We start from the raw sequence: 18,352 nt of genomic DNA, 5'->3' as shown, positions 1-18,352 counted from the left end.
TTTTGGATGATTAAGCTGCTTACTGAAACACCAGTGGCAGGGCAGCAACATGCAGAACAACTGTTATCCATGCTCGGGTGGCCAGGTGGGATCCATTTTCCCCAGCTTACACTTCCGAGCCTGCTTCTAGATGCTTCCTGAGTTCTTCCACAGACTTTACACACCTATGGGAGTTTCTGGGCAAATTCTTACACGGATTATCCCAACAGGCCGTCTAATTAAACTAAAAATAAAACCCACACTGCTCAATAGCTTGAACTTCAAGCAGGTTACCAGGAAACGTATTCTTCTATGGCACATAAACTGTGGCCATCCTCCTTTCACCACCATGTATGCAATATTGAAAAGGCATGGAAGTCCTCAACCAGGTTCAGCATCTGGGGCAGCCATGGCTGGGCAAGCCGCCCCCCAGCAAGGTCCACTGACAAGGGCTGTGGAGCGCCTCTGCCTCTTCATTTTGCAACCTGCTTGTTCATCTGCCTTCTGCTCCAGCCCAGACAATGGCGATGGTAAGAAGAAACCACTGCGGAAGGTGCTGCTCTGGCCTGACAAGCAAGGGAGGACAACCATAATAGAGGAGGAGAAATAGCAGCTGAAGAGAAGGTTGCTACACAGAGGGAGGTGCGCACTGAAGGTGACTTGCCCAAAGGCCACCTGAACCCTGGAACCATCACTGCCCGCAACCGTTTCTCTGCAGAGCAGAGGGGAGGGGAGGCGAGGGAAGAAAGGGCAAGGGCAATTCCATCAGGACAGGGTGCAGAGCCACTTTCCACCCACAGTCCGATTTAGATTTTGAAGAAGTTCTTGGGCACTGCCTACTGATGCTGGTCAGAGCCAGGGCCAAAAGAGGCAAGGCAAGATACCAGTGCACTTCAGTTTAAAGCTCCTGATGCCACTGATGAAGACTTAGGAGAAACACTAACTTTTCAGACTGGGGGAAACCTGCACAAAAGCCAGGAAGCCACAAAATGGGTGGTCAGGCAAGGGGACAGACCCATCTAGGAACTGCAGCAGGGCGGGGTTTGGTCTTTGGGGCTGCGGTTCTGCACCCTCGGCCCGTTATTGTACTCCTGACTGCTGCCAGGGGGTATGAGGCCATGTGTTTGTACACTTAGCTCCAGACTCTTGACCAGAGGATTGGATTAGCTGACTTCCAAAATCCCTTCCTGCTTTATGATCTGAAGACAACGGCTCTGCCTGTGGATCTTCTAGGCCAGGTGCAGGAAAGCCTGCCAAGAGGAGACACCCACGCCCTCAGCAAAGGGGTAAGTGCATGCTCTCGTAGCATCCCACACAGAAGCTGGTGCACTGGGTGCAAGCTCATTTATCCACATGCCCCATGTCACATATGGAGCATTCAGTGCAGGGTCACAGACATATTTTTCCAGCACTGCTCATCTGTCTTAACAAGAGCTGCACGGCAAGCAGAAAACCACTGGCACCACTCCTTCGGCTGCTTGCTTAGTTGCCCTGGAATGGAACAAATTTGTGGGCTTGGCATAAAGCTGGAACAGACCACAAGAGGACATGGCCAAGAATGTTAATATGCACCCACTTACTTACATTGTTCCTAACTTCTATTTAAATCATCTCAGGGTACAATCCTGTGCATCTAAATAGACAGAAAAGTCTCCAACTCTCAGCATGCTGGCTGGGGCATGCTGGAAGCTGGAGGACCCTTTTCCTCTAAACATGGAGTAAGGATTGTGCACTTAAACAGAAGCAGCTGAGCCCAAGCACAGCATGAACTAAGTTCCCAAGTTCTTCCACCTCCCTATTCCACATCACAGGTTTAAACTAACATTGAAAGCAGGAATAACATTATTTATGTGCTACGCGTATATTTCCACAGGATCCATTGTATGTCTCAAAAGTTAGAGTTTATTAGCCCACTCACCTTCTTTATGAAAGTGCTGGGGGAAAAATTTATCCCTTTTCCTTTACACAAGTCCACCGTTGCTGCCCTGCTTACGTAAATACCACACCACTGTGCTGCATGCAGCAGGCTGGCATTCATCCCCCTGTGCAGGGAAGCAGCTCCGAAATTGCATGAAAAGGAGCAAGGAGAAAACCTCTGCTAGTGTGTAGGATTAATGGCTGGAAACAGGCTTTACTTCATAAACTCCGAATTGCAAATCACAGTACCTATATTCCTCATGATAATGAGATAAGTCACGTTCCATCTGTTAAAAGTAACAACAGAGACATAGTCGACTGCTGGACTTGTTTTTCCCTGAAACAAGCTTAAGAGTTCCCCAATCTTAAAGCATAAGCTTTAATATACTTCTTCAACCTGTTACCTTCCAGATATGCAGTTCAATACACTTAGAGGGCACCAGGTTGGGGAAAGGCTCAACAGGCACCTGGCCCGAAGTATCTCTCCCCTTCCCACTGCATACTTCCGCTGCCTCCTCCAACAGAGGCTGAGCTGCAGAGTTGATCAGGGGGAGAATGAGATGCTAGAATTGCCACACCTCAGAGCACAGGTGGTGGATCTGGTTTTTGGAAACGCATCTCCATGAAAAGAACTCCCTGCAGTGAGAAAACTCACATAGCAAAGGGTCTCTGTCCTTCACCTGGTTTTCTGCTTGCAGGGAGTTTTTAACACAGGAGAGGATTCAAAAGAAACTATTATCACCCACCCACTGTCTGAAGTGGCACAATCTATTCTCCTATCACATTTTGCTGCAAGTGTGGACAAGTAAGATTTATTGACCTAACTTCCTTGTTGGAATGACAGTGGTTTTGGTAGGGCTCTTCCTTTTCTTTAATGCACCTCAGCAGCTCACTCTAGGAACCATGCAAAGGACACAAGTGCTACTTAAGGCAAACTATAGTCAAAGAGGAGGTTTTGGCAAGAGACTCAGGAGAAACTGGAAGCAGAAGAAGGTGGCACTGGTACAGGCCTGGCATGGAGACATTCTGAGCTGGGCTGAAAGTTGGAGAAAGTTTTGCATGGCCCATAATGGCTCTGGACAGGGATTAAAGGCCCTAGTCAGCATCCTGGAGAGAAAAGAAAAACATAATAAGGTGTGCTGGTGGCACATTTTGGAATGCAGTGGGTTGGAATATAGTTCAGCAATTCAGCAGCTCCAGGGCCATTATGTGCCTAGCAGAACCCCTCTCCAAGTTTCAGCTCAGTCCATAATGTCTCAGTGTGGTTCAACTAGTAGAACAAAAGCTTCTAAGCAGCAGTTGTAGGTTCAATCCCTGGCATCTCCAGGTAGGGCTAGAAAAATTCTTGCCCAAAACCTGGAAAACCACTGGCAATCAGTACCAACAATATTGGCTTAGAAGGACCAAGGGTCTGAGTCAGGATATGGTGGCTTTAAGTTCCTAATGCCAACCTTCACCAGTGCCAGCTTTCCCAGCTATTTCTTCTTACCCCTTTCCATACTTACCAAGTTGCAATGAGGAAGGAAAGAGAACCAGCAGCAAAGAAGGCTGGTGAAAGCAGAAGGCTCATCCCAAATTTCCAGTTCTTTGGGCAGCCCTGTAAATGGGAAGTTCTCTGGGCGAAGCAAACCAAAGTGAAAGCAAACTAAAGAAAGCAGCAGTACAACAAAACAAAACACAGCACTAAAAATGCAAAATAAGAATGAAACCTAAGCAAACCCAGTTAGCAACCTTACAGCCATTTTTTGTAGCAGCCAACTATAGTTTCTGGACCATTTTCAAAGGCAGCACATTACCACACATTGCAATGCCTCAAACAGGAGACTACCAGAGTCCATCCACTGAAGAAGTGACCTCCTTTAGTATATGTTTTAGTGAAGTTTCCATTCTTATGCACCAGGCCCAGATCATGTAGAGGTCTTTCACCAAGGTATGACTGCATTAATGCTCATCAAAGTTAGGGAGATACCCATGCAATCTTCCCATGCATTATCACACCATCTGCAGCAATTCTACTAACAACCCAACTACCTCCTCAATCCTCTCTTGTGCCCAGGAGGAAAACCCTCTTCTAAACCAACATCTCAAAAAGTAATTATTTCCAGCGAGATTACAATTCATGCTTCCCTTCAAGAAAGGGAATCACTCACAGTCAGTACCCCCAAGCACCCACCAGTGTATGAGCACCCCAAAGTAGCAGCATTATTCTAGATCTCATTTTCATTGAGAAAAACAGCATGGCAAAAATGTGAGATGCTCAGAAACAAACAAACAATCCAGCATCATTCATAATGATTTCCCATCTTAAGATTTTCAACTTTAACAGTAAAGTGTTGTTGCTGTTGTTGCTGATGTTTTAAGAAACCAGTTCAGAGTGTTTGAGGGCAGTGTTTTCAAAAGATGTGACTACCACATAAAAGCAATACACCCATCGATAGTAGTTGAGCAATCAACATATTTATAAAAACAATGTGCACTTCGTATTACTGTGTAGTACAAAAGCTATGACTCGCAGTGTCTCCCCAGTTTACCATATATTTCTCATGTGACTCACTCTGTTGAAATTCTCTGGTCTCTTAAACAGAAAACATCCTTATTTGACTTCTGATCAAAGCTTTGCCTAACTGCCAAGAGAAGTCTCTAGTGTGGAGCTGTACGTGGAATATGCATGTCATGCTACAAATGAGATGTAAAGGAAGATGGACTGAAGAGTCTAACCCAGGTTAACCTTCAAGAAACAACATGCCTACTTGCATGTTGCAAGTAGAAGCAATCCCACTTGTTATCCTTCATAGCAGTATTCTAGAATAAGCTTGCGCAAATCACTGTTTGACAATCTGGTCTCTTCCAGATGCTTTTGACTATGACTCCCATAAACCTCAAGCAGGAGAGCTCATGATCAGAGAGCTGTGGTCCAAACCTTCTACAGGCCCCATGCTGCCTGCCTCTAGTTTAGAAGTTCTTTCTCCAATCACACTTGATTTTCTCTTTATCAAGTTTGGTGAGTTACATTTTAATACAACTCCAAAAACTTTGGTGCTAGAAAAGGCTGTATGAATGCACCTCATTGTCTTCTGTAGCCAACCCACCCTTTTAATAGAGCTGGGAAAAGAGACTTAATAAGAACAGGTGTGCATTCAATTAAAACTGTTTCCAGTTTACAACATATCATCAGTTCACCTGTAATTTGTACACGGGCAGGCTAACCACCCAGGTTGTCTTTCAGTACTGGATAGATTTTGGCAAATGTCAGACACATTCAGACATGCTTTTATTTCTCTCTTTCTTTCTCTCCGGAAGCAGGTGTGAAGGAACCGTATTATAATTCAACTTTCAAAGACCACGTCATTAGTGCCTGGAGGCAAAATCCAGGTTATTTCCCAACACTCATCATTCAACTCGTAAGACCTTCCTTATCAGTTTGAAAGAAATACGTTTGGTTTTGACACTGTCACATTTACCAAAGTAGCATGTTCGCTACTGATTGCAATATTTTGAAACAGACTTTTCCCTAAGTATCAAGATGGGTTTTACTTTTAGCAGGCAAATCATAGTTCATAGAATCACCGAATCATAGAATAGTAGTGTTGGAAGGGGCCAAGAAAACCATTGGGCCAAGAAGACCATTGAAGCGACACATGAAGAGCCAATAAGATCTTATCTGGCCATATAAAACAGCCAAATGTGGCTCGGCTCAAGTTTGTTTGTCTGACTACCTATCCATGCGGTCACTAGCTTGTTTGGTCATCTACTTGAACCATGTGCTTCCCTCTAGGTTCAATGACAATGCATTCTTTCCAACTCTGCTCTTCCTCCAAGCAGAGGAGGAAGGAACACAGAAACCCGAAGTCTATATTCTGTCTTACTTCAGTGGCCAAGCAGTGACTGAGTGGGCTGTATGTCTATCCAGCCCAGCCTACTTTCTTCAGCTTTCCACATGAAGGTATGAAATAGCACTACAGAAAAGCAAAACCTCAAAAGCACATGAAGATGCACCTCTACTAAGACAGCTTTGGTGAAGAATAAACAGCCATGTTGAACATAATTTCATCCATAAAGGAGGAAGGCAACACACACTTGTGAGCTTTCTTTTCCAGATGGCTGGTTATTGATTGTTAATGGTGGACACTGCCAAGAGTTTTGAGACCTTTTCTGCCTAAACATGCATAGGATTGCATTCTTAAGGAAGCCTAGGCAGTCCTTCTTGCTCTTTGCTTGCACTGTAGGACAAAGCAACAGCCCAGCTTATGGGTGCTTCCAGAGAGATGGACTCAAGTACTATTACACTCTGCAGAGATTCCATCTTTCCCTTCTTAATGGTAAAAGAGAAAAACAGAAGATGCTGGGAAGTTAACATAGGATGATTACAAATGGAAGGATTTGCTAGATCCTGCAAAATTTTATGACTGACGCAGGCAATAGCTTAAAAAAATAAAAAGCCTATCTTCTGCCAGTATTTTTTCATCATGTTTACAAGATTCCATTTCCTTGAATCTCAGATTTTGTTTTTACACAGTTGCAGATGCATTTCAATCGAAGAGTTATGCTGATAGATCTGCAGGAAGTACTGGCCATACAAAACTGCAATAAGAGAAAGACAGTGTTTAGGCTACCATCTTCAATGAGCAAAGCACTAAATACTCAGCATGACCATCACTGTTGGATGGAAATAGCCTGGGGTACCTTAATTAACCGTTAATCACTACAATAAGGAACTTTCAGCAACTGTTTCAGTTGTCTATATGCAGACGGAAGTGTGTTCCACATTCATGGAACTACAGTTCACCATGTGTAAAAAAGTAGGGCTGGAATAAAAATTCAGCATCCTGGGAATTTCAAAATTCAGTTAGAAAAAGTCAACATGCTTGTGATACCAAATTAAATCTTAGCAAATATTCCTGGAAGGGGGCAAGGAACCAATATTTGCACAAGTTCGAATGCTAAGTTTCACAGCCCCACATGAAGTCTCTGCCTCTTCTCACAATTAGAAGAAGCGACATTATGTAACTTACGTAATTATATGCAATTAATTTACGTAATATAAAAATGTGAACAGAAACGAGAAAGTTGGCAATGGGTGAGGTGAAGTGCAGCTGCCATTCCGGTAGAACCACAACACTGGCCAAACGTGTTTGGATGGCAACAGAGATGGATGTTGGTTTGAATGATGCCCTGTAGAAGCAATTGTGGGTTTCCACATCGCCTGGGAGAAGGAGCAGTGGAGGCAATAAAGAGGGCACAGCAAATGAGCTTGAGAATTCTGCTCTAGCTCAAAGTCAGCCACAAAGAAGCAAAACCAATAAGCTTGGAGAACAACTTAGCACAGTCAGTGCGGGTTGCCGGGAGCTGAAGTCCTACAGACCTGGAGGGCACAAGGTTGGGAGAGTCAGCCCTTAGATATGTCTTGATACCTTGTCTGGAAATATCTGCAACAGGGACTAGCAACTTGAGGCCCTCTAAACGTTCTGGCCTGTGAGTTCTACCAGCCCTAACCAGCATTTGTGAGGGATGATGAGACAAGTTGCCTCCTTCTGAGCTGCAGACTCCAGCTATGGGGAAAATGCCTCAAACAACGCAATTCAGCATAAATCATGTGATAGCATGAAAGATAAAGCAGTCGTTTAATATGAGAAACTGTGCAAAGCAACTGTAATGCTTCCTTATCACATTTTATTAAACAAGGCAGGCTGATTTTGGAAATACAATCTGAGTCTAAAAGTTTACTTTCAGTAATGAGCAAAGCAGAGAGCCAGTTCTCACATAACATTTGCTTCACAACAACATCTTTGGATCCATTCCATACAGCAGAATAGGCACCCTTCTGCTGTATGTAGTTGATATTTTGAACTCCCATAATCCCTGACCACTATCCTGGATGAGGCTAATGGGACTTGTGGTTGAAACCAAATGGTGGAATACCAGGAAAAACATTGGTGCATTTCTGAAAAAAATCTCAAAAATGCACTGAAATCTTCATTTGGAGGCAACACTACGGCCAAAAGACAGCTCAAGAACAATCCATGATTCAATAACAACCCATACCCTGCGCTATTGTTACATGTGAACCAGGTCTTTGTGAAAACCTATATAACACTGGGAATGCAGGGACACTCATTAAGTAAAAAACAAGCAAGCAAGCCCCCTTGAAGCCTTAAAAAGTAATAGATTTATTCTTGTGTAAGCATTCGGGAACTAGAGGCCACATGATCAAATTCATAAAGCATTGACTTGCGTGGGGAAATATCCATGTATATGGGCTTATATAGCGTGTGTTTCAGCAGACTAACACAACTACTGGTCATAATGGTTCTACGGTACCTTCAGTAGTGGAGTCCTGTCTACAAGCTGGTGGAAGTAAGAGCAGGAAGGTGCTACTACGCTCTTGCCCTCCACAGGGGCATCCCATGAGATCCAGCTTGGCCACCGCCTGATGTTATGCGAAAACGTTCCTCCTTCGGGAATTCAAAAGCCACAGGCTATTTTCCTTGCACAGCATTCTTTACTGACCCAGAAGAGACCCAGAATTAATACTGAGCATGCACAGAGTGGTTTGTTGAAGCTGATCTAGTATCCACCTCCAGGAACTCTCCTTATGAGCATGCCCGGGTGCCAACCCTTTGGGAATGGTCTTCTGAAAGCACACCTGCTAGCCATGTGCTAATCCTCTAATTGGGGTGTTCTCCTCGGATGATGCTGCATCGTGGGGTCAAGAGCCAGGGCTGCCTGGTCTGCGTCTGAGAAACTCCCCTGCTCTGGGTCCCCTCCCGCCAGCTGCACATCTGGTTATTCTCAGGAGCTGCCTGCCCACCTGGAGATCTGGCCTGGCGATAAGCACCTTCACCTCTCTAATCTCAGTGCGGCCCACACTTCCAGCTCCCTCCCGTCCTGCTCCACATTCTGATCCTGATCCTCATGAATCCCAGCTGTTCTCCCTTGAGAAAGAGCAGCCCTTCGTCTCATGCCCAACACGTGACAAGGCTGGCTTCTCGGTGGGTCCAGCAGGGCTCTTCCTACATCCCTATCAGACTGAAAGCTGCCGCCGCCGCCACAGCCAAAGACAAAACATCTCTGGTCATTACCTTGAACTCTCAGTCAAGAGAAAAGTTCTGAATGAAAGCTGAAAAATGGAGCAAGTTCATGCGAAAAGTAAGTCGTAGGCAGCCCTGTCCTGAGTTCCAATGTTTTTTCTAGATACCAAATTGAAAGCAGTTCACAGTATACATGTGGGGGCAGGGGAGGTGCTGAAAGCCATGTCAGTCTGCCTGCCACATTCATCTACTCTGTTAACTAATAGTAGAGTTCATGAGAAATGTCTGCCAGATAAATACTGCAACTTCTTTGCAACTGTTGTACTCACTCTCATAGTACCTCTACGATTATTATTTCATTATCACCATCTATACCAATTACAGGCAGTCTCTGAGTTACAAACATCTAAGTTACAAATAGCCCGTACTTACAAAGTATGTAACCCATGAAGCCTATTATTATTATATTGTTGTTGTTGTTATTATTATTATTTTAATTACAGCAGAAAACTTCATCACCATAGAGATAGAGGAAATGAAAGGGAGGAGAGGGAGGGCCTCCAGAGCATCACCATAGAGAGAGAAAGTAAAAGAGGAGAGAGGGAGGCCTCCAATCCATGCCTTCCTGCCCCATCCATCCAGGGTAGGAAATCTCTCAGGCATTTCCTTGCTGCAAAGAGGGGCACTGGTGAGTTTGGGTGCAGAGGGGGTCTAGCGATATCTGCAATTTTTCCACTTTCATGGGGGTCCTGTACCCCAATCCCCACCAATATGGAGAGCCAACATATAAATTCAACTTAAAGACAAATATCCATTTTTAGGGATGCAGGTGGCACAGTGGTTTAAACTGCTGTGCTGCTGGGCTGGTTGATTAAAAGGTCACTGGTTTGAATCTGCACAATGGGGTTGAGTTCCCATTGCCCCATCCCAGCTCCTGCTAACCTTGCAGTTTGAAAGCATGCAAATGCAAGTGGATAAAAAGGTACCACTTCAGTGGGCAGGTAACAGCGTTCCGTGAACTTCAGTGTCTAGTCATGCTGGCCACATGACCATGGAGACTGTCTGCAGACAAACGCTGGCTCCCTCGGCTAGGAAACGGAGATGAGCACCGCCCCCTAGAGTGAGGCATGACTGGACTTCATGTCAAGGGGAAACCTTCACCTTTATTCACTTTTTTCCTCTCCCAAGACCTCCTTCTCTCCATGTATCCCATAACAAGTCCATTCCACAGGCTGGGCTGCGAGTCTGTGACACTGGGAGCTTCATGACTGAGTGGGGACCAGAATCAGTTCGATGCTCTAAGCTCTAACTGCACGGGTTCTCCTTATTTGCTTAAAAAAATGAAGACCACATGCAGTGAAGGTAATGCTTCCGGATTTTATGCTCCCCACTCCTCCGCCTGTACTATTTGCCTTGCTCTTTTGGTTGAGGTGGAAACAATTCAGTGAAATGCAAAAACAAAACACGCTTTTGCTAATAAGCAAACATTGCAATTAGATGACAGCTACTATTGAAAAAGATAAGATCAAGCTGCAAATCAAAGGGTAATATGTGAAACGGACAGAATAGCTGACAACTGCTTGAAAAGATTTCTAGGCTTTAAATGTAAGGTTTGTCTGCACACTTCCCAGTTCAATTTGGCTTGGCTTAATACCCTGCAGGCTTTCTGTTCTGTTCTAATCTGAAGCTTTGAACCAAATGGGTAGACAAGTACAATCCCCTCTTTCTAGCAACATCACTTAAGCAAAGAAACCTCTCACACGGCAACTGACATCTCCATCATTTCAATACATGCATGAGGACATAGACTAAGCTAGAAACAACCCAGGACAAAGTGTATGCTTTGATGGCAAATGCTTGGTCCCAATACACTTTTCAGAGATAACAAGAATGGGCACTGAACCACTCCCATGCCTGCCAATTCTGCCGTGCAAAGTAGCGAAGGGACCACAGCTCTGTGTGCTTTGTGTGTGGAATCAATCTCTCCCAAGTCAAGTTCAAAGGATCAGGCAGAAGGTGATGGACTGGTCAACTGCTAGTTCAAGTAAACAATCCTGGACTATATGAGCAAATACTGTAAGCTGGTATAAGACAATTCCCTACATGCCCAAGTCATTGGCAGAGAGGAGGCTTATACTGAGTCAGACCTTTGGCCCATCTAAGAGTGGCTCTCCAGGCTCTCCAAAGGTTATAGACCCTGAATTGCTAACATTGAATGATGACCCTTCTTTCCCTCATGCAAATTTTGGACATGCCTGCTAGGTGAGGGAGGACTTCAAGAATAAGGTTGCCCATCCAAACACCAAACTGGATTTCCATTTGTATATATGTTCTAATGTATTCCTGTCCTATCTAAAAAGGAGAAGATACTCCATAATTTATATGGCCAAACATAATCAAGGGGGAAAGGAGCAAAACTATGTAGAAGAGAGATATTCACAAGCATTGTTTTCCTCATTTCATCTTATATTGCAGTTTCTGCAATGCTTCCTCAGGAACTTCTCATGCTCTCGATTTCCTTCTTTGTCATCACACTGAAGACTAACATTGTTAAAATCCACAATCCTTTTTCCAAAAGGAGCACATGGGGAATCCTTTCCTTCCTTCTGAAGCACATGCTTCAAAATTGCTGAGATTTCAGAATACAAGAAGGGAAAAAAGGACATTGGCATAAATCGTGTGGGGACTCTATTTCTGCAGAACTCTAGTGATCACATAGGGCACCAGTGTTGTGTCCTTCCTTTAGGAGGTGTTCCTGGGCTGACCAAGCACTGGGTTTTGTTTTTTTACTGATACTGTGTTTTCATGGTGTCTTATTCCTTGTATCTTCTAATAAATCTAACACTACTAAATATGGTTCACCACGCTAGAATATGTTAGGTGTGGAGCAGTTTATAAAATCTGTGAAATATAAAAATATCCAGTCATCCATAGTCAGAGTGGTGGCATCTCCATAGCATCAAAGACTGAGAAAAGACCTTCCCATCATTGGTTGCATCATCTTTTTATCAGGAGATTGCAGAAGTTGGGTTTTCTAAATGCAAGGCACGTGTTCTTCTATTCAGTTCTTCCCTTCTCCTCCACTGTTTCACTGTGAAATACTACAAGGTGTCTGTACAGACCAGAGGTGAGCACAAAGGATTCAGTTTTGGAGAACTCTTGGGACTCTCAACCCACCTAGTCTTAAAACTCTGTGCAATAGCTGGAAAACCATGAAATGGATGAGTGAAAAGGGCTTGCAGTATGCAGAGCTGGCCCATCCAGGAAGAAAAGCGAGGTGCCTGCATGAGCTGTGCTGCTTCTTCACCCCCAGCCCAATTCAGAAGAGCCCACCATCACCAGCACATCCTCAAGAGAGCCCTGGCAGCTGGCTCCCCATCTTGTGCAGTGCAAAAATGGAGGTGCCACATGGAGCCCTCATGAGCTCTTGGCATCTACCAGACACCTTGCAACATCTTGGCCATGGACTGAGGTCCTGAGAGGCCAGAGCCAGGAGATCAGAGCTCCCTGCTGCTGTTGCTATGCAATCATCTCTTACCGCCACTGCTGGTTTCAACCCCAAAAGGCCCTGGCTGAGTAGGAAGAACATGATGGCAAAGGAAATGGAGTGGGCTCTCCCGGCTGGGGCAACAAGGAGGGAGGGTTCTTCTACAAGGTGGGCTCTACTCTTTCAGGTGGCAAGAGAACCTGCATTGGGCCGAGTGGCAATCTGAGGAACCCAAGCTGCCACCTTTGGCCAAAGGGCTGCCCAATCCCAACACAGACACCTTGCATAGTACTAAAAATCATTTATTTTCCTAGATTAGCATCACGAATTGCCTGCCCGTTGGCTCCATTTTATGTATGTATGTATGTATTTGGTGCTGTACAAATCCCTAGTGTGTTGATTATACCCTTAAATTGGCCCATTTCTGATGTTAACGTAGTGCTTCTCTTTCTCAAAACTGTTTAGGGGACATGCAATCGCCTGCTGTATAATTTCTTAGAGCAGCCTTTCCCACTTGGTTCCTCTTGGTTCCCCAAGTACTATCAGCCCCGACCAGAATGGCCACTAGTCTAGATTGCTGTAAGTTGTAGTCCAAAACATCTGGAGGACATCAAGCAGGGAATTCACGCTTTTTTAAGTTGCAGACCTCTCCGTAGTCCCTTGCCCTAGTTATATTCCCAGTTCAGCTGCAGCCAGTAAACTTTTTCCCCAGTAAAATTACTTTTATAAGGCTTCTAACTTTGAGTGATCTTCCTATTTTGGGCCCTTTCATTACTCCTCACACTTGTACCTGATTTGGAAATAAATTATATGCTGAAATGCAAGAAGCGCATGGAAATCATAATTCCTTGTATTCATATGTTTTAAATTTCAAACTGAGAACGCATGTATCTCTCTTTGGGCAGATGCAGCATTATCTCCACATCTCTTCTTGTAGAGCTGCACAAATCCCTGGCTGGAACACACACTTATTGCTCATCTCTTTAAACCGGCAGGTTCTCCGGGCAGTGCACAATGCATGGAAAATGAGAAACCCAGTACTGCATCTTAGGGTTCCAAGTCAGAGGGACGTCTCTGCACTGGGTCTCCTACTAGGTACTTGTTACATTAAGGACAGGGCTAGGCGGTGAGGTCCCACCTCCACTTGCATATGGTATTTTCCCCTTGGTGAGGATGCCTGAGCAAGGAAGGCTTGTACACTGCTTGCTTCCTCTGCAAGGACACATCCCTACCAGCTTCTCAAGCGGCAAACAGCATCCCCATCACCAAAGCCTACTGGAGGCATGCAATGGGTGGGCCAGTAGCCTCCCACCCGTTTTCTGCATACAGAATGGCGCCAGCCTCAAGGGTAGGCACAGCTGGGCACATGATGAAGGCCCATAACCCAGCAGGACCTACCACCAAGCACTCCCTGGACGTGCTCCTCCTCTTTAATTTTGCAACCTGCTGCTCACCAGTCTCTCACTCTGGCCCAGACGATAGTGAGAGTGATGGGAGACATCAGTGTCGTCTTGCTCCCTGGCTCGCTGCCTGAGATCAAGCAAGCAAAGGGGAGCTTGATAAGAGAGCGGAAGAAGATAAGAGAGTGGAAGAGTGATAAGAGAGTGGAAGAAGAATAAGCACAGCTGGTAAGGCGGCTGACTCATGGGGGAGAGGCCCACTGTGAGTGTCTTGGCCAAGGGGTTCAAGAACCCGGAGCCAGCACTCAGCTGGGAGCCAAAGACTATGGAGTAGAAGAGTGAGTAATGACGGAGGTCCTATCAATGCCTGAAAAGTGCCTGGACCGAGGAGGCTAGATAAAGTAGGGCTACCAGAATGCCCCTGCCCACGAAAAATAAACAGCTGCTGATATTTCAACCATGGCACCCAAATGCTGACTTGCACAAAGTGGTCTGGTTCTCATCCAAAGCCTGCCAAGGACGCCACCATCCTCCTCAGTCAGTCTGCATGGCCAAACACTGTGTGTTATTTTGTTTAGCATGTCTTAAGTTGCTCCAGATGCAAAGTGTCAAAACATCAGCAGAAAAAGTAGCCTGTTATCTCTTTCTCTACCCACTCCCCGCTCCACCGCACCCCACCATGTTGTGACCACAATCTAGGCCAAACTGCAAGAACAGGGGAAACACATCGAACTCACTTCATAAAGAAGTTGTTTGAAAGGCACCAGAAGTCAACAATCAGCTGTGGCCCCATCCTTAGAGGTGTCTTATGCTTAGGAGATTGGGATCCACCCAGCAGAAAAAAACCAGTTGCCCCATTTTAATTCCCAACAAACCAGAGTTCCACAGAGCGCAGTTCCTGCCAGTTCTCTATGAAGTCACTGCCTTTGTTGTTCTAAATATGCAATTTAGAGAGTGACACACTCACCAATATGAGAGAGATTATGATGTGGTTTTGCAGAGGTGTTGATTGTAAGCAGATAAAGTATCAAATGAAACCCATATTATTTCTCATGACTTCCCCAGTAGATTTCTTCTTCGATTCCCACTTCTCCCACAATCATCTTCTCTTTCTGTCTCTTTCTCTGAATCTTAACTGACTTTAAAAGATGTGCAAAGGACTGAAGCCCATGAAAGCAAGAATTCCAAGACCCTCTGAAGAAGAAACTATGAAAGTTACCGGGAATTGTTCACATAGGAAGAGTTTTGCATCTGGGTGTCCCTCAATTTCTTAACTTTCTAAGTTCAAGTCTGATTCCAAACATTTCCCTACAGCTCTGTAAATCTCAACATTCCGCTCAGTGCTGAGGCTTTTGGACAGGAAGAAGCGGGAAGCCATAATAACAACAGCAAAACAACTTGCATCAGATTTTCATTCCTCCCTTGCATTCTTCTGACCAGACAGCACATTTTCCACAATCATTTGAGAGAGAGAGAGAGAGAGAGAGAGAGAGAGAGAGAGAGAGAGAGAGAGAGAGAGGAGAAAACAAGACGCACACAAGTGCTGTTTGAATAAGACAGACACACAAGAAGGGCCCTAAAATTCCATTTCCCGTCTAACCTGAACCTCTGAACTGAAGTCTTGCACAGACTACAACCCTTTCATTAAAAGCTTATAAAGGGCCATCCCAATTCCAAACAGAGAAAGGCTCAATACAGGGTATCTGTTCCCTGACTTTTAACTCCTTATGGAGTCAAAAAAGCTAAAAAATATATATTTAAACATTCCAGGTGGAACAGATCAGCACAAGTCTCAAAGCACGGAGCGTTAAGTCTCCCAAAGCCATGCCCTCCTTACAGCTTTTCCTCGGGGGCTTCTTTTAACGAGTTGTCTCACAGGTGTTTTCCCATCGCACATAATCTCCACCGTAGTGGACACTAGCAGCCCCATCCCTTTGCATTCCCCAAAACTTTTTTATGAACAAGAAAACAAACCGCGGCTGTGGTATGCCTTCCCTCCTCCAAACCCTCTCCTCGGAGGCACCCCCAACCCTCTGCTTCACGCCCCTCCCTCAGACTACGGTGTGCTGGCGAGGGGTGGGGGAAATTCACCCCAGCACATGCAACCCTTCACACTTTCATTCACGAGCACCTTCAGCAGGCCAGCACGCAAGTAACCGGGCATCGTGGTCTCCAAAAGACTTTCTCTCCCCAGAGACGGCCACACATGCAAGCCAAACATGCAGAGCATGGAAAGGTGTCAGGGAAGTTTGGGACAGTTTGAGCCTTTATATTCGCTGATTCCACCCCCCCTCCCCCGATCACGTTTAAATGCAAAGGCAAGGACACCCGATTCCCCGCTTTCGCCGCCCTTCCCCATCCCAAGACTTCACTCACCAGTCGCTCCGGGTTCCAAACCTCGATGCTGGAGTGCAGGAAACAAGGGGAGGCGGGGCGGGGGTCTCTCGTCGCTTCCCTCCTCCACAAGGGGGGCTAAGTAGACTCTGCAGAAGAGCCCAGGGAGGGGAAGGCAAGGCGCAGGGGCCGCTGCAGCCGCATCTCCTCCCGGCGGCTATTTCGCACGCTCGGAAGCCCCCATCTCTGCTCCCGTCCAGCCACCCGCCGCGCCGGTTTGCCTGGCGAGGGGGCGGCAGCCGCTCCAAAGGCGCTGCCCGTGCCGCCGCGGGCTTCTGCAGCCCGGCCCGCTGAGAAGACGCAGGCGGGGGGAAGTCAAGCCAGAGCCGGCCCGGCCCGGCCTCCCCTTCCCGCTCTGCTCCGCGCCCCCCGCCCGCTGCTGCCCCGCGACAGCTCCCGGGAGCGCGTGTGCATGTGCGCGCGCGTCACTCGCCTCCAACGCGGCTGGCTGCCGCCGCCTCTGCGGGGCTGTAACTATTGTAACCAGGCGCGCAGCCTGCCCCGCCTGCGCTCACGCCCCTCTGGCAGCGGGGAAGCTGCTGACACAGGCTGCTCGGGCTCCCGTCTCCCCGCCGGCCCGCCCCGTTCTGGGGCCCTGGCAGGTCTACCGCTCTCCGGTTACTACTAAGCCAGCCTCAAGGCCTGGCCGCCGCCTGGCTGTTCCTTTTTAAAAGCCCAGCTGGAAAAGCTGCCATTCCCCCACGGTGCCTGCGCAGGGCCGGCTTCAGCAGACTTGAAGGAGGATGTTCCTTTCATAATAAGCGGGGTTTTTACCCACTTAGCGTATTTCGAGGTTTGCCACTAGCAGAAGCTGCCCGGGCGCTTCAAGCCAGGCGAAACTTAAAATGCAGCAACACCGCAAAGCGTAACTGAAACACCAGGAATTTCAACAGATTAAAACCGAAGCAAAAACAAGACAACCTAAGGTAAAATCCAGCAGCAGTGCAAAAATCTAACATGCACCTAAAAAAAAAAAGTTCAAAAGCCTGGGAGTAGGTCTGTTGTTAGTATTATACTTGATTAGCATATTTGTTAATTTTAAAGCAAAAAACAAACTTTAAGTGGTTTACTAAGGTCGGGTCCCCAAGCAGTCCCTGGACTCAAGTTTACAATCTAGAAGATACCACACACAAAAAGAATGGTATCGGGAAGGAAAAGGAGGAGGCAGGGGAAGCAAACTGTCAGTAAGTCTTCGTTGCAAAGTTCTTAAAATGTTGCAGTCGTAAACACCTGAGAGTAATCCGCACTGAACACAGTGGGATTGCCAATTAAGCATGCATAGGTTAGTGCTCCCCTATTCTTTCCGGAAGCTGGAGGGAGCCAGGATGCCCTTCCATACAGAAGCCTTTCTTCCATACACAGTTCCATACAACTTGAACTCTTATGCATGTATCCTCTGATAACCCACTGAATTGAGTGGGGCCTTCTCTCAGGCCTTGCCCTACAGAACTAAGCCTGCATAACTGAAATAACTAACAGAGGGGTATCTTATTGCAGCAAAAACAGCAAAGAGTATTGTGGCATGGTAGACGAATGCATTATTCTGCATAAGCTTTTGTGGACATTGTCCACCATCAGATACATGAAACGTTAACCTTAAATTGGGTGGGGCAGGCTGGGGCAAACAGAGGTCAACTGTGCTGTCAGAAGAAACTGAAATGCAAGAAGTACAGTGATAATTCCCTTAACAGCTGCCATTCACAAAATACTGTTGAGTGATTATTCAGACATCTTTGCAATGATGCAGTTAACATAAGCAGTGCAATAGAAAATATCTGGTTTTATTCAAAATAAAGAAAATAAGGCAGGATCTCTTGATTACTTGTATTACAGAAATTTAGTGTAGCTATCACTCTTTAAAACTTTTCTTCCCCCAAGAATAACCACCTTTGTTCAAGAACAGGGTGCTCAAGTTAACAACACAACAGAGTTAAGGCCCTCCAGTGATGCTCATCCAGAGAAACCAAATCCAAATTAAGATTACTAAAATAAACTAAGCCTCCTAAGTAGCCTTTGGACATGTGATTATCTCAAATTCTCCATTCCTTATCTATAGTATGTTAGTAACTGTGACCACACTGATAGGAAATGTGCAGCTGTGATTACTCAAACTTCCTCCTCCTTTTCTGAACAGATCCTTGAACAGA

At 45.9% G+C, this 18,352-nt stretch overlaps 1 protein-coding gene across 10 annotated transcripts in view; it reads right to left on the bottom strand.

The window, feature by feature from the left end:
- The window catches only part of PTPN13 (protein tyrosine phosphatase non-receptor type 13), a 161,368-nt gene extending 144,900 nt beyond the window's left edge, over window positions 1-16,468 (bottom strand). For all 10 annotated transcript variants that reach the window (XM_044429300.1, XM_044429304.1, XM_044429301.1 and 7 more), the window contains exon 1: window positions 16,188-16,468. The gene's annotated coding sequence lies outside the window, so the exon portion shown is untranslated. The remainder of the gene's footprint in view (window positions 1-16,187) is intronic.
- Between the last annotated feature and the right edge of the window lie 1,884 nt (window positions 16,469-18,352).

Source organism: Varanus komodoensis, unplaced genomic scaffold (genome assembly GCF_004798865.1).
Source record: "Varanus komodoensis strain SLA01 unplaced genomic scaffold, ASM479886v1 scaffold2, whole genome shotgun sequence".
In the NCBI taxonomy this organism is placed as follows: domain Eukaryota; kingdom Metazoa; phylum Chordata; class Lepidosauria; order Squamata; family Varanidae; genus Varanus; species Varanus komodoensis.
This window is presented reverse-complemented; position numbering and strand designations above follow the sequence as displayed.